We start from the raw sequence: 13739 nt of genomic DNA, 5'->3' as shown, positions 1-13739 counted from the left end.
TTCCTAGAAGGCAAAACAAAAACAAAACACACAACAGGGGAAAAAAAAGAACAGCAGAGATAGAAAAATGCAGTTTCTGTCTCTACTGTTTCACATTTGGTGACAATGTATACCTTCAAATCAGCGGCACTGCGATGGGTACCCACATGGCCCCACAATATGCCAACATTTTTATGGCTGACTTAGAACAACGCTTCCTCAGCTCTCGTCCCCTAATGCCCCTACTCTACTTGCGCTACATTGATGACATCTTCATCATCTGGACCCATGGAAAAGAAGCCCTTGAGGAATTCCACCATGATTTCAACAATTTCCATCCCACCATCAACCTCAGCCTGGACCAGTCCACACAAGAGAGCCACTTCCTGGACACTACGGTGCTAATAAGCGATGGTCACATAAACACCACCCTATATCGGAAACCTACTGACCGCTATTCCTACCTACATGCCTCTAGCTTTCATCCAGATCATACCACTCGATCCATTGTCTACAGCCAAGCTCTACGATATAACCGCATTTGCTCCAACCCCTCAGACAGAGACAAACACCTACAAGATCTCTATCGTGCATTCCTACAACTACAATACCCACCTGCTGAAGTGAAGAAACAGATTGACAGAGCCAGAAGAGTACCCAGAAGTCACCTATTACAGGACAGGCCCAATAAAGCAAATAACAGAACGCCACTACCCATCACCTTCAGCCCCCAACTAAAACCTCTCCAACGCATCATCAAGGATCTACAACCTATCCTGAAGGACGACCCATCACTCTCACAGATCTTGGGAGACAGGCCAGTCCTTGCTTACAGACAGCCCCCCAATCTGAAGCAAATACTCCCCAGCAACCACACACCACACAACAGAACCACTAACCCAGGAACCTATCCTTGCAACAAAGCTTGTTGCCAACTCTGTCCACATATCTATTCAGGGGATACCATCATAGGGCCTAATCACATCAGCCACACTATCAGAGGCTCGTTCACCTGCGCATCTACCAATGTGATATATGCCATCATGTGCCAGCAATGCCCCTCTGCCATGTACATTGGCCAAACTGGACAGTCTCTACGTAAAAGAATGAATGGACACAAATCAGACGTCAAGAATTATAACATTCAAAAACCAGTCGGAGAACACTTCAATCTCTCTGGTCACTTGATTACAGACCTAATAGTGGCTATCCTTCAACAAAAAAGCTTCAAAAACAGACTCCAACGAGAGACTGCTGAATTGGAATTAATTTGCAAACTGGATACAATTAACTTAGGCTTGAATAGAGACTGGGAATGGATGAGTCATTACACAAAGTAAAACTATTTCCCCATGGTATTTCTCCCCCCAACCCCACCCCCCACTGTTCCTCTGATATTCTTGTTAACTGCTGGAAATAGCCTACCTTGCTTGTCACCATGAAAGGTTTTCCTCCTCCCCCCCCCCCCCCTGCTGCTGGTGATGGCTTATCTTAAGTGATCACTCTCCTTACAGTAAAAAGAAAAGCAGTACTTGTGGCACCTTAGAGACTAACAAATTTATTATAGCATAAGCTTTCGTGAAAGCTTATGCTCTAATAAATTTGTTAGTCTCTAAGGTGCCACAAGTACTGCTTTTCTTTTTGCGAATACAGACTAACACGGCTGCTACTCTGAAACCTCTCCTTACAGTGTGTATGATAAACCCATTGTTTCATGTTCTCTGTGTGTGTATATAAATCTCTCCTCTGTTTTTTCCACCAAATGCATCTGATGAAGTGAGCTGTAGCTCACGAAAGCTTATGCTCTAATAAATTTGTTAGTCTCTAAGGTGCCACAAGTACTCCTTTTCTTTTTGCGAATACAGACTAACACGGCTGCTATTCTGAAACCTGTCTCTACTGTTGACGCTCACTTGCAACTTTGCTGATTGAAAAAACACAAGCAGAGCACATAGTCTTATCAGCCACTCCCAAAGAAGGCAAACTTGCACCAGCATCTGGCTGTTTAGGGCATTGCTTTTAGCTGTCTCTTTGGTCACAGGCTTACTGCAGTGTTGTAAAATATAGTCTTGGCCAATTGAGCCAGAATTTTATCAAACAGAAGGCAAAAGAAGAAGAATAGGAAAAAAGAAATAAGGTGGTAAAGAAAAAGAACACACAGTGGGCAGGGAGGTTTGTGACAAAGTCTCACATCCTGGGATTTAGCCAGAGCCAGTGGAGATATCATTGAGGTCCCTCTCTCTGGCCCAGATTGGTCAGGACATCTTTCAGAACTAGAACAAAGAAGGCCCGAGCCCAGGAGGATGTGGGTGTCAGTCACGATGGCGAAGATTGCTCCTTCCCCTTCTCTTGTTTTTCAGTCAGCCAGAATTCACATCTGTCCCCAAAAATTCCCCTCTTAAGGATCTCAAAAGTGAGCGATGGGTAGAACATCCTTAATTATTTCAGCTACCAATTAGGCCTAATTTCCAACATACCAATTTTGGTTCATGGATTTCCAGTCCCCACTTTTCTTGTTTACCAACCATTATTCTTAACAGTCCTTGAATTATATCAGTAAACCTTTTCACTTGTACTAATTCAGTCCGTCTCCCCCCTTTTTCATCTTTTCCTTTCAACATTTATCATAGGTTATTAGAACACAAGAACAGCCATACTGGGTCAGACCGAAGATCAATCTAGCCCAGTATCCTGTCTTCCGACAGTGGCCAATGCCAGGTACCCCAGAGGGAATGAACAGAACAGGTAATCATCAAGCGATTCATCCCTTGTTGCACATTCCCAGCTTCTGGCAAACAGAGTCTAGGGACACCATCCCTGTCCACTTTATGAACTTTCACTTTTCACAGCTGAGCTCACAGTTATGGTAAATTTGTAGGTTCAATTAGCTCAACAGGTCTGACATCACGTCTTGGCAGCACTGTAAACAAAACAACATGTGGAACAGAAAGATATTAGAGCTACAATAGGAAAAGCCAAACATGCCTTTGTAACCCTAAAGCCAATCTGGAGAAACAGAAATCTTGTCCTCCAAGCTGAAGTTGAATATTTAATACCATTGTAAAAATCTGTTTTACTACAGGACACTGAAACTTGGAGGCTCATCAAGATGCTATGATCTAAACTAAGCAGATGCCTTACACAATCCATAATATCAGACAGTTGAAGACAGAAAATTATGGAACAGAAATTGAGATAGCTAGGGCACACATGGAGGAAGGAACCAAACAATATAATACGACAGGCACTGAATAAGAATTCCCATGGCAAGAGGCAACAAGACAGATCAAGTACAACTTGGAAATGCACAACAGAAGCAGAACTGAACATCATTAAAATTTCACGGGGAGAAGCTAGGACTGCATCAAGAGATCATGAAAAGCAGTAGTGAAGGCCATAAGTTCCGAGTGGAATAAGAGGCATAAGTCAAGCACTTACTTAGAAGCCCCCATCATGCACTAGGATTCCACTGTGCTAGATGCTGTACAAACATATAACAAAGACAGTTCATGCCTCAAAGACCGTACAGTCCAAGATGCATAACATCTTTAAAATGGGATGTTAGACACCTGCTAGTCTGACAGCCCTCCAGCCTGATGCTCAGTTTTGGGTAGAATGGGGTCTGGTGTAGGGGAGACTCTTTAGCCCCACCAAGCCCCCCTAGTGCCACACTAGCTGAAGACTCTTAATTTGAATGCAATCTGAATAAATTAATTTGGGGGGAGGGGGTAAATCAATTGATACTGTGTGTGGAAGGGCAACATAATTGATTGGCGTGTGGGGGTCTGGGCAGGAATAGAAGGATGCAGAGTTCAGCCAGCGGAAAGCCAGGGTCTAGAGCCCTGCAGCAACACTGGAATCCTGCAGATCCAATCCCATAATCACAGGAGCAGGTAAAATGTACTTTGCTATGGATGGTATTGGGTGGGCAAAAAACAAGAACTCAAAGTGCAGGAATTTGCAGAAAAACACTAAACCTCTCATCAGTTTGTCATAAATAGAATTTCAACAATGTACCGCAAGTTTTTTTTTTTTAAATAAAGGTTTCAATACTTAAATTTAACGAAGGGATAGAAAGAGATGCGATATCTATTATAACAGGAGTTAGTATTTTTACATGGTTTAAGCAAGATTTGTTTTATTCTTTTACTAGTAAAAAATGTGTCTGAATTCCTTTTATATATTAACTTATATATTAAAATTATATTTTTTTTGTAGCATGTGAGATTTGTGGGCTCTAAGGTTTTTGCAGGTGGGAATGGGATAAACTTTCAAGAAACAATGTGGGAGTGGATATTGCGGGACAGAAGCAGGATTTAAAAAACAGGCTGCGTCTACAATGGCACTTTCATTGTTAAAACTTTTATCGCTTGGTGGTGTGAAAAAACACACCCTTGAATGACAAAAGTTTTAACGATGGAAAGCGCTGGTGTGGACAGTTTCATCAGCGGGAGCTGTGCTCCCAGTGACAAAGCTACCGCCCCTCGTTGGAGGCGATTTTATTTTGTCACTGGGAGAGCTCCCGTCAATAAAGAGCAGCTTCACTGTGCACCTTACAACGGTGCAGCTACAGTGGCACAGCTGCACCGTTGTGAAGTGTTCAGTGTAGTCATAGTCCCACACAGGCCTCTACCAGGGTCTTCTACCCATGTGGTGAGGGAGGGACTCAAGCAGCAGCAGAAGGCATGGCTCCAGGTTCCATATGTTTTAATTGGCGATTAGACTTAATCCTTGCTTTCCTGGGTGTTGGGTAAAATTCCCAAGTAGTTTATATACATATGAATAAATGCATTTGTCTCTTTTTCATTTATATTTAGTTGCATATATAAAATTTTAAATAAGTTAAGAAGATACCCAGAAAGCAAAAAAGGATGGCTTTAAAAAAAAAAAAAAAAAAAAAAAGACATTGATTTTAAAAACACACTACAAAATCGGGGTATTTTACAAAAGCAACGCTTAGTCTGACATTGCTTGCAATCAGTTACCTTAGTTTAACATCTAATGGCCTCAGTTAGAATGCCTTATTCCGGCAGAAAATCTTAACTTTATTGAAGTTTTGCCTAAGAATTTCCTTTTCCAAAAACACATGAATGCTTCTCAATAGCATGATCCAGTCAGAGAATGCTACTAGAGGAAAAGCCATCCCAAATCTACTTCTCACCAGTACAGTGGAAAAAAACAGAATGGGAAAATGATGAGGAATCTTGGTACTTGCAACTTGTGTTATTATATTGAGCCTATCACCATAGCATCTGAGCACCTAGAACTCACTATGGTAAGAAACAGTTTCAGAATACAAAGTTCTGCAAAGATGCAAGATGTAAAAAGAAAAGTGAAGTACAATACAAAAAGGCAGAGGTTTTAAAAAAGCTTGTAGCTCAAACAAGAGACAAAAAAAACCAAAACAAGCAAGAGTCAGTAGAAAGAGAAATCATCAACTTAAACACTACTCAAAACTGAATCAGAACGCCAATTATTTCAATAAACAAAACATATTTGAAAAAATAGTTTTTAAAACGTTTTCTTTGTGCAGTTGATAGTAACTGGTTTAACTATTTTCCCTGCATAAGGCAGTCAGTTTCTTTTATTTGCAGCTCAGAAAGTTCAGATACTCATAAAACCACAAAAACTGGCAAAGAGATTTATTAACTGAAGTTACTTTTATTGAATTTTCTGAAAATAACTAGCCTTCAAGCTGATATCCCTCTAAGAATTGTAATCAGTATGTATTGACTGTTAAAGGCAGACAAGCTTTTCCTATTTTTAATTATCAGGAGATTTTTGCCATTGTTTCTTTTTTATTTTTGCTGGCATATAAATTTATGGATAGCTACCGACAGGTTTAATTGACCATGGTCTTCTAGGGCCTCATGGATAATCACGCATATGGCCCTACTTGAATTGCAGGATGATTGTCAAAAAATTGCAGCCGAACTGTAGACAAGCGATGGAAAATTGTGGAAAAGTAATAATGAACCTTATTATTTGCGGCAATAAAGTCCACATTATTACTCTTCTGCAATTTTCCGCTGTCGGCCGCCCAGGGCCGAGAGTGGGGGCTCAGCTGTTGGCAGCCCAGGGCTGAGAGTGGGGTGCCCCGGAGCTCCCACTGTCATAACTGCAGTGGAAGCCTAATATTGCAGAATCTACAATTTCTGCAATATCACAAGTTAAATAAGCCCTTGATTATGTAACTAAGAATTCAACAAGTTACATACTTTGAAAACAAATAAACAATTATTAGTTGTTGAAATTAAAATCTGGTAGAAGTCTGTTTAATGGCTGTTCAGTGTGGCACGAAGACTCGAGAGGAATATTTCTGGATATTTTAAAAATATGTCAACTTGAGATCTACTCAGTTTCAAAGGACTGAATTAGAAGTAAAAAAGAAAAAGGAGTACTTGTGGCACCTTAGAGACTAACAAATTTATTTGAGCATAAGCTTTCGTAAGCTACAGCTCACTTCAGATACTATACTTGCCTCTGCAGTGTTTTGTGGTTTTACAAATATTATTTTAAAATGTTTCTCTTTCCCCTATGGCTGTCTGAAAGATCCACACAAAGGGAAAAATGACTATGCAGCAGAAACAGTAAAACAGGCATACAAACACGCTGTTAAATGCAAACAAAAAAAAAATCAAGAATTAGAGAAAAAATGCATTTCCCTACTCTCAGGTATAGGACTCCTAAGAGTTAGCTGTAAGGATATTAAGTAAATTTCAGACACGTGTGTGATTTCCTGTGCCCCCTTAACATGCTCACCCCGTTTTATTCCTTCAGAACAGTTAAGTAAAAGAGATTGATTTGTTCCTATTTTCATAATTCTGGAAAGCTATCTCAGAAAAGCCTATAGAAATAAATAGTTTTGTCTGAAAACTTTAACTAAAAAAGCCCCATGTTATCCCATGATACCTCAACTTTAATTCCAGCACCAGAAGAATTTCTTTGTACCGTTCAAACCACATGAAACACTGAGAGCATAATTTATTCTGCAGAACTGTTACAAAGAATAGGAAAGAACCCAGCTTGAATATCAGATCCCACATTGACTCTGCATGGCTTACAGCTAGAAACTCCATCTTTTGATTCATGTAAACACATTTAATTTGAAAGCCACTGACCCTCAAACATCGGACAAATGATTTTTTTTTTAATTAACCCTTGGATACGTATGGATGAACACCACCATGTAAGAGCTAGGCATTAATCGGAATAAAAATATAAATACTCTTACAGAGCAAAACTGCACTTTAAAAATAAACTAAGCTATCATGTTCACAATATCTTCAAAGTTAACAGAGTTTATTACAATACAAAACAATACACTTCATTCTTAAGGTATACTTTTGAAAGAGTTAGTAATATTTTTGTTCATGTTAATTTAGTTTATTCACGGTCTTTCCCTTATTAAAATACGATCTGCCCTTTAACTGTCACCTGTCTTAAAATGCCTTGCCTACAATACAGTACCACCACATCGAGACACTGAAGTTGAACAGTAAAATTTGAGATATAAACTGGATTTCACTTGATCACATAACCATGTGAAAGACCGCTTTAGACAACTTATTTCCTGTTCATGCTCCAAACTGTAGCAATTTTAACCAGGTAAGAGACAACTGTGTTATGATCAAGTCCCAAGCACAGTTATATTCATTAACAGCCCAAACTGTAGTGGATGAATCCAGGGTGATATTGAATATACTATTCATTGCCATCATTTAGAATTAAGTTCTGCAAGTTACACAATCCAAAACAAGGCAACAATTTTGTTGTTGTTCTGAGGAGGAAGATGTGGAATTTTCTTAGAAGGCTACAGCCCACATTACAATTTTGTGTCAGAAAATAAGTAGGAAAAGTCCAGGCAATAAGCACAGGATAAACAAACAACAATTAAATAAGATTTGGATAGTCACTTTCTTGTCTCCCTCAGCCTATTTAATTAGTTCATACTAGAGTGTTCCCTCTCTAGATGTTATACAGATGTATACACAGAGGAAATAAATCACAAACTGATCTTTCTACCTCATAGGTTGATGATCAGGTTGAGACAAGTTGCTTTTGGGGTAAGGAAGGATGCAGACCAGTGCTTTCCACTGTCACCATTCATTAAAATATTTCCCAAAATTAATTCATCTGTTAGAATAGAACTCATTCACAGAATAGCTGCTGCAGCACTTGGGGGCACAAGTATCAAGACCTCAGCAAAAGGAACCAAGGAACCTTCCTGCCCTGTTTCCAAGCTACTACCCCAATGGGAATAGAAGCTCCACATTTGAAACGAGGAGTCCACATCATCATTGGCTATTCAAACCCCTAGATAAGAGGGGGAAAGGGTGGGGTACGTGATAGATTACAAGCAGAAAGAAATGTAAGAGGTGTCTGAGGGAAAGCCAGAAGACCCTCTCCCCACTCCTTTCCATGGGGGATGTGTAAGGGATTGAAAAATTAGGGGAACGGAGGGTCATTGACCCTTCTCTATGAGTCTGCCCTGCATCACTCCCCAGATAAGCTGAACTCCACACGCTTTCCTTGCACAATTCCTGCATCCTGGGGAGCAGCTGCCAGGGGAAAGGGAGTGGAGTCCCAGCCAGCGTGCAGGACTGGGGGCAAGGCCTCACTCCCCTGCCTGGGAGTCAGTGTTGGGGTGAGGGAGAAGGGAGGGAAGGAGGGCACAGTGTGCCAGGCCTCGCTACGAGAGAAGGGCCGAGATCGCGGCCCCTCCGCTGGGGCCTGAGGGCGGGACGGGGACAGTCAGAGCTCGCTGCCGCAGGAGCGCTGTCGCGGGGAGGAAGGCTGCGGTCTCCGGGAGGGGGCGGTGCGTAGACCTGCCCCCGGGAATCCCGGGCACGCCCCGGCGGAGGGGCGCGGAGAGCCACTGGCCCGGGGAGCGGGGCCTCCCTACTGTCTGCGGGGCCCGTGTCCCCCGGCGGCCCTAGGGCGGGGAGGGGGCGACAGAGCCCGGGCTGCTAGCAAAGGCCAAGGGCGGAGACCCCCCGGGTGCAGACGGAGGAGCCCTGGGGCTCGGGAACTTACCGGAGCGCGGCGCGGGCTAAGCGGCTCGGCGGCGGGTCTCATGCTGGCGGGCGGTCACTGGTGCCCGGTGGGAGGGGGGAGCGGCGTGGCAGGGCGGTCGCGGAGCCACATTTCCGCCCCCTCACAACCTTCCTTGCTACGAGCGCCGGGGACGAAGCCCAGACCCCCCGCCCCAACCCACCCCTGCCCGACACCTCCCGGCTCCCGTACAGCCCCAGCCGCCTCACTTCCGGGCAGGGAGGGGGTCACGCTGCGTGCAGGGATGACCTCACATCCGGGTTCTCGCGGGGCTGGGCGCTGCCACGTGCTGCGCAGCCGAGGGGGGGTCTGCTCCCCGCGCGCGCGCGCGCGCGCGCGCCCCTCCAACGGCGGCCTCCGCCCCGGGCCCGCTGGTGTGACGGGCGGGGGCTTTGTCACGAGCCTGGGGGGTCGCGTTGCCTCTCGGGTCGGGGCGGCCTCCGCCCGCTCTCCTTGGCCACGCTGCCTGGCAAAGCACGTCAGAGCCGGGCATGCCCTGCCAGCCAGACTGCCGCAGAGGGGCCGGCCCCGCGCGCCTGGCGATTCTCCAGCCCCTGAGCTTTGTCCCACCCGAGCACACCCCGCACGTTAGGGCCTTCACCCTCGGTGGCTGAGGCCACGTCCAGACAGCCGGCGCCCGGCTCCCCTAACGGCCCCAGGGTTGGCAGCGCTGCGGCAAGGAGCGTCCTGGCTCGGGGGCACGTACCGCTCAGGCCCGCCAGCTTCAGCTCGCCGAGGGGCCCTTCAGCAGCCATGCACGGGGCACGGCTTGTAATTGCCACTCAGCTTCAGGCCATGCAGGCGGGGACCTGTAACTTGAAGGCTCCTTAGCAAGACCCGCAGGCATCCAGCCCTCTCAAAAGTGCCACCTTCGAGAGGGTCATTTTTACACACTAGGGCTCAGCAAATACCAGAAGTAAGGTTTTCCCCTGTGACCTTAGCTCTGCCCCCTGGGGCAGGCAGCCTAGAGTAATGAGATTATTCTGGTTTTTTCCTGCATGCGTAACTGGAGGATTTGAATGCAAGATTTTTCGCTCCACAGCACACGCCTTTGGGTGTTAGCCTTAGGCCGATACCTGACCCAGCTCCTGGAGGGGAATACTGTCATATTAGAGACGTGTTCCCAGCCCTGCTTGTAGTAAACCAGGCATAGCCCAGGGCTTTAATTTGATCAATTTTTCACCCAATAAAGGCTGCATGCCTAGTCTACAATAGACCTTTAGAACACATTAACTAACATCACACCTTTAAATCCTAGTCAAGTTAAGGTCTATGATGAGTAATAAGAGTTGTGAGCTACACCAAAATATTAACAGCAGACAATAGAAGAGGTAAGACTACAATCCAGAATCTCCTGGCTTTTAACACAGTGCTCCTTCCCCCAAACTAGAACTGGAAGTTCTCTCTCTCCCCACCCCCCTATGCATGATATTTTACCTGATATATGGGAAAATGTAACAAGATGGCCAAGAATGCCATGCAAGATTGAGGGTCTCTTACTGGTTTTAATGGGATCTTTAGCCACCATCCCATTTGCCTTCTCCAACTCCAGTTCATATTTCCCAGTCTCTCCCTCTCTCTCTCATATCTCAGTGCTACATCAAAGTGCATGACATTTCATCCATCCATTATGTCACTGGCACATCATCCCATTACATCATTGACATGGCATGTGTGGAAGTCCTGTGTGTATGAAAAATATAGTTATTACATTGAAATGAAATATTGTTAGGATGGGTCAGGATGATGCTGACCCACGTTAATATTATTTGCGTTACAGTAGCACTTAGAGGTCCTAGTCAAGATCACTGCCCCTTTATGACATTGTGGAGAACACAAAATAGGAGACAATCCCTTCCTCAAAGAGTTTATGGTCTAATTACATGAAACAGATAAATAGTGGGAGGGGAAACACAGAAAAAGGTGAAGTAATTTGCCCAGGGTCATTCAGCAGGTCAGGGCAGAGTCATGAACAGAAGCCAAGTCTCCTGCCTGCTAGTCTAGTGCCCTAGACCAGAGGTTCCCAGACTTATTTTGCTGCACCCCAACTTTAAAGATTCATGTCCCATGACCACTCCCTTCTTTCTCCTCTCCCAAGTCCAGCCCTGTCCCCAAACCCCTTGCTTTGACTCCCGCCACACCCTTGCTCTCACTCTCCCAGGCTGCATCCCCCTCCTGCAGCCACAGCTAGACCCTTTCTCCCCCTTCCCAGGCCTCAGTCCCTACCAGGCTGCACCTGCTGACTTCACTGTTCAGCCACTTCCTCTGCATTGCTGCTGCCCAGGCCCTGCTCCTATGCCCAGTATCTGGGGCAGGGTGTGTGGGGCAAGGCTCATGCTCCAACCCCTCCACATCAGGCCAGAAACTGGTAGTGTGATCTCCAACCTCTCCTCGTCGTGCACCAGCTGCTACTGCTGCTCCTGCGCTTAGAGAGGAGCTGCTGCCTCCTTGTCCTCAGAAAATAGCAAGGATACAGGACTGTTCTGCTTCATCAGGTCCTCACATACCCCTGCTAACCACCTTGTGTCCTCCCTCCTCAGAGGGGCTCCCCCCACAATTTGTACACCTATTCCAAGGGTCTAGACCATACTGCAGGCCATCACAGTGCTTAAAATATTGTCTCATGGCATCAAGATGCAGTCATGCTCCATTGGGATATTTTCACATATGTAGTCAAATCTGTAGTCTAGGCTTCTGCCTTAGCTAGAAGATGTTTTACATCAACTGTTCTGTTTCAATTAGGTTTAAATTTGACTGTCAAACACATTTGTATTTTTTCACCAAAGCTCTCAAGTGGAGAAGGAACAGATTTCTTGCTACCACTATATGATTTGCAGGATTAGGGTGTAGGTGGCTGTCATTCTTTACCCCATAGCTATCTGCATTTCAGAGGTGAAACTATATGTATAAATTATATACAGTAAGGTTCTTTGGGAGCCTGTTTGGTGAAAGGCAGTATCTAAAAAGGTAATATTACCAATATAAAGAGTTGTTGCTATAACAACATTTTTCACATTCTGTTGCTAGATTTTATAAACTGTAATCTAAAAAAGTCTCAGCCAAGTTTGAAAGTAGTCATTTCATCTCCTGTTTCTCAAGCAAATTATTTTTTAGCATTTTCAATAAGTACCTGAGCAGTGGCAGTTACTAAACATCATAATGAACCTGTATCCCTTTCCCTGTGTTCTCCAAAAGAAGTACTTCATAGAAGCACTGTGATGTGTCATAAATGTCTTATTTTGTTGCACCCTATATACTTTCGAGAGAAAATGAATATAGTTAGCACAGATAGATCTATGCATGAGTTTGTCATTGTTGTGATTGAATGCAGAGCCTGACCTGTGCAAAAGAGGCCCAGAAAAATCCCAACCAAGTTTCCGTGTCTTCTGAGCACTTTCAAAAGTCTAAGAAATTCCACTTGAACTACTTTCAGTTTTATATAATGATGCAGCTTTGCAGTGTGAGCAGAATTTTAGAGGCTAGGGTAACCTAATGATTTTTTCCAGATCTGTGAAATTTAGTATATTTCTTTATAAAGAAACTCGTGAATAAGGGAAATACTTATTCTAAATGCAGTCTTGAGAAAACAGAGTTGACAATTTGTATGCTATTAATATAAATTACATATAAAGAAATGTTAATAAGGTTGCAAAGTCAAACACTCAAATTAGGCAATTTAACCTTTATTCACCTTACTTACGTGTCTGTAGTATGATTGTATTCGCATACTGTTTTCACAGGACCTGTGCCTTGCTGTACAGGATACACAGTGACAGTGCTGAAGGCATGAGATAGCTAGCTGTTCAATATTTGTTTTTAACCTCGTCATTCTGTGAGTGGTCCTTTACCTTATTTACGGCACACCATCTACACAGAATTATTCATTTCCTCAGGAGCTTTTCTGGGGCACTTGTCGCCATAATATCCGAATGCTTCACAAATACTTTATCCCCATATATCAGAGTAGAATTGTGAAGAAAAACTTCTTAACAGATAGATAACTCGGGCACACAGATGAAAGCCTAAACTTGTGAAAGTTTCCACTAAGTTAAGGCGCCCAATGTGAGACACCTATGCCATTTTTAGGATACATAGCATTTTATATATTCAAGTCACTGTACAGACATTAAAAAATTAATCCTCCCAACACCTCTGAGTAGTAGGTGGTTAAATTTTAGTACTACAGTTTATAGATGGGAAAATGGAGAGAGAAGGGTGAAGTGATTTGCATAAGGTCATCTAATGAGTTAGTGACAAACAGATTTAGAACTCAGGACTACCTGACTCCCAATTTCACATCCATTTTTCCAGACCACACTGCCTTACTCAAAGAAGAGCCACAGCTGCCTTCAGTTGCAGCTACCTGGGGCATGAACATAAACATCCTGTCAAGGCATTTCCCAACTTTCCATGCTTCACTGTACAACCTGAATATTTTTCTTTTAAACAGTTTGTGTGTAATTTTCTAGGGTTTCTTCCTAAAAGGAAAGTGAAAAAAGTTCTGCTGTAATGCATGAGTTACTAGTTTGCACATAAATTGCATTCAAATGCTGGAACTTCACCACTATAGAGAAATGTACCAATAGAGCTAATGACAGGTTTCAGAGTAGCAGCCGTGTTAGTCTGTATTCGCAAAAAGAAAAGGAGTACTTGTTGCACCTTAGAGACTAACAAATTTATTTGAGCATTAATAAATTAATAAATTT

At 43.7% G+C, this 13739-nt stretch overlaps 1 protein-coding gene across 2 annotated transcripts in view; it reads right to left on the bottom strand.

Annotated features, from left to right (window-relative positions):
* SPOPL (speckle type BTB/POZ protein like) overlaps positions 1-9388 on the bottom strand; it is a 74297-nt gene extending 64909 nt beyond the window's left edge. The window contains exon 1 of one of the 2 annotated variants that reach the window (XM_038421521.2): positions 9016-9388. The gene's annotated coding sequence lies outside the window, so the exon portion shown is untranslated. The remainder of the gene's footprint in view (positions 1-9015) is intronic. The other variant, XM_043505071.1, reaches the window with a different exon arrangement.
* Positions 9389-13739: the final 4351 nt, after the last annotated feature.

The sequence above is a fragment of the Dermochelys coriacea genome, chromosome 11, assembly GCF_009764565.3.
Source record: "Dermochelys coriacea isolate rDerCor1 chromosome 11, rDerCor1.pri.v4, whole genome shotgun sequence".
NCBI classification, from domain to species: Eukaryota; Metazoa; Chordata; order Testudines; family Dermochelyidae; genus Dermochelys; species Dermochelys coriacea.
This window is presented reverse-complemented; position numbering and strand designations above follow the sequence as displayed.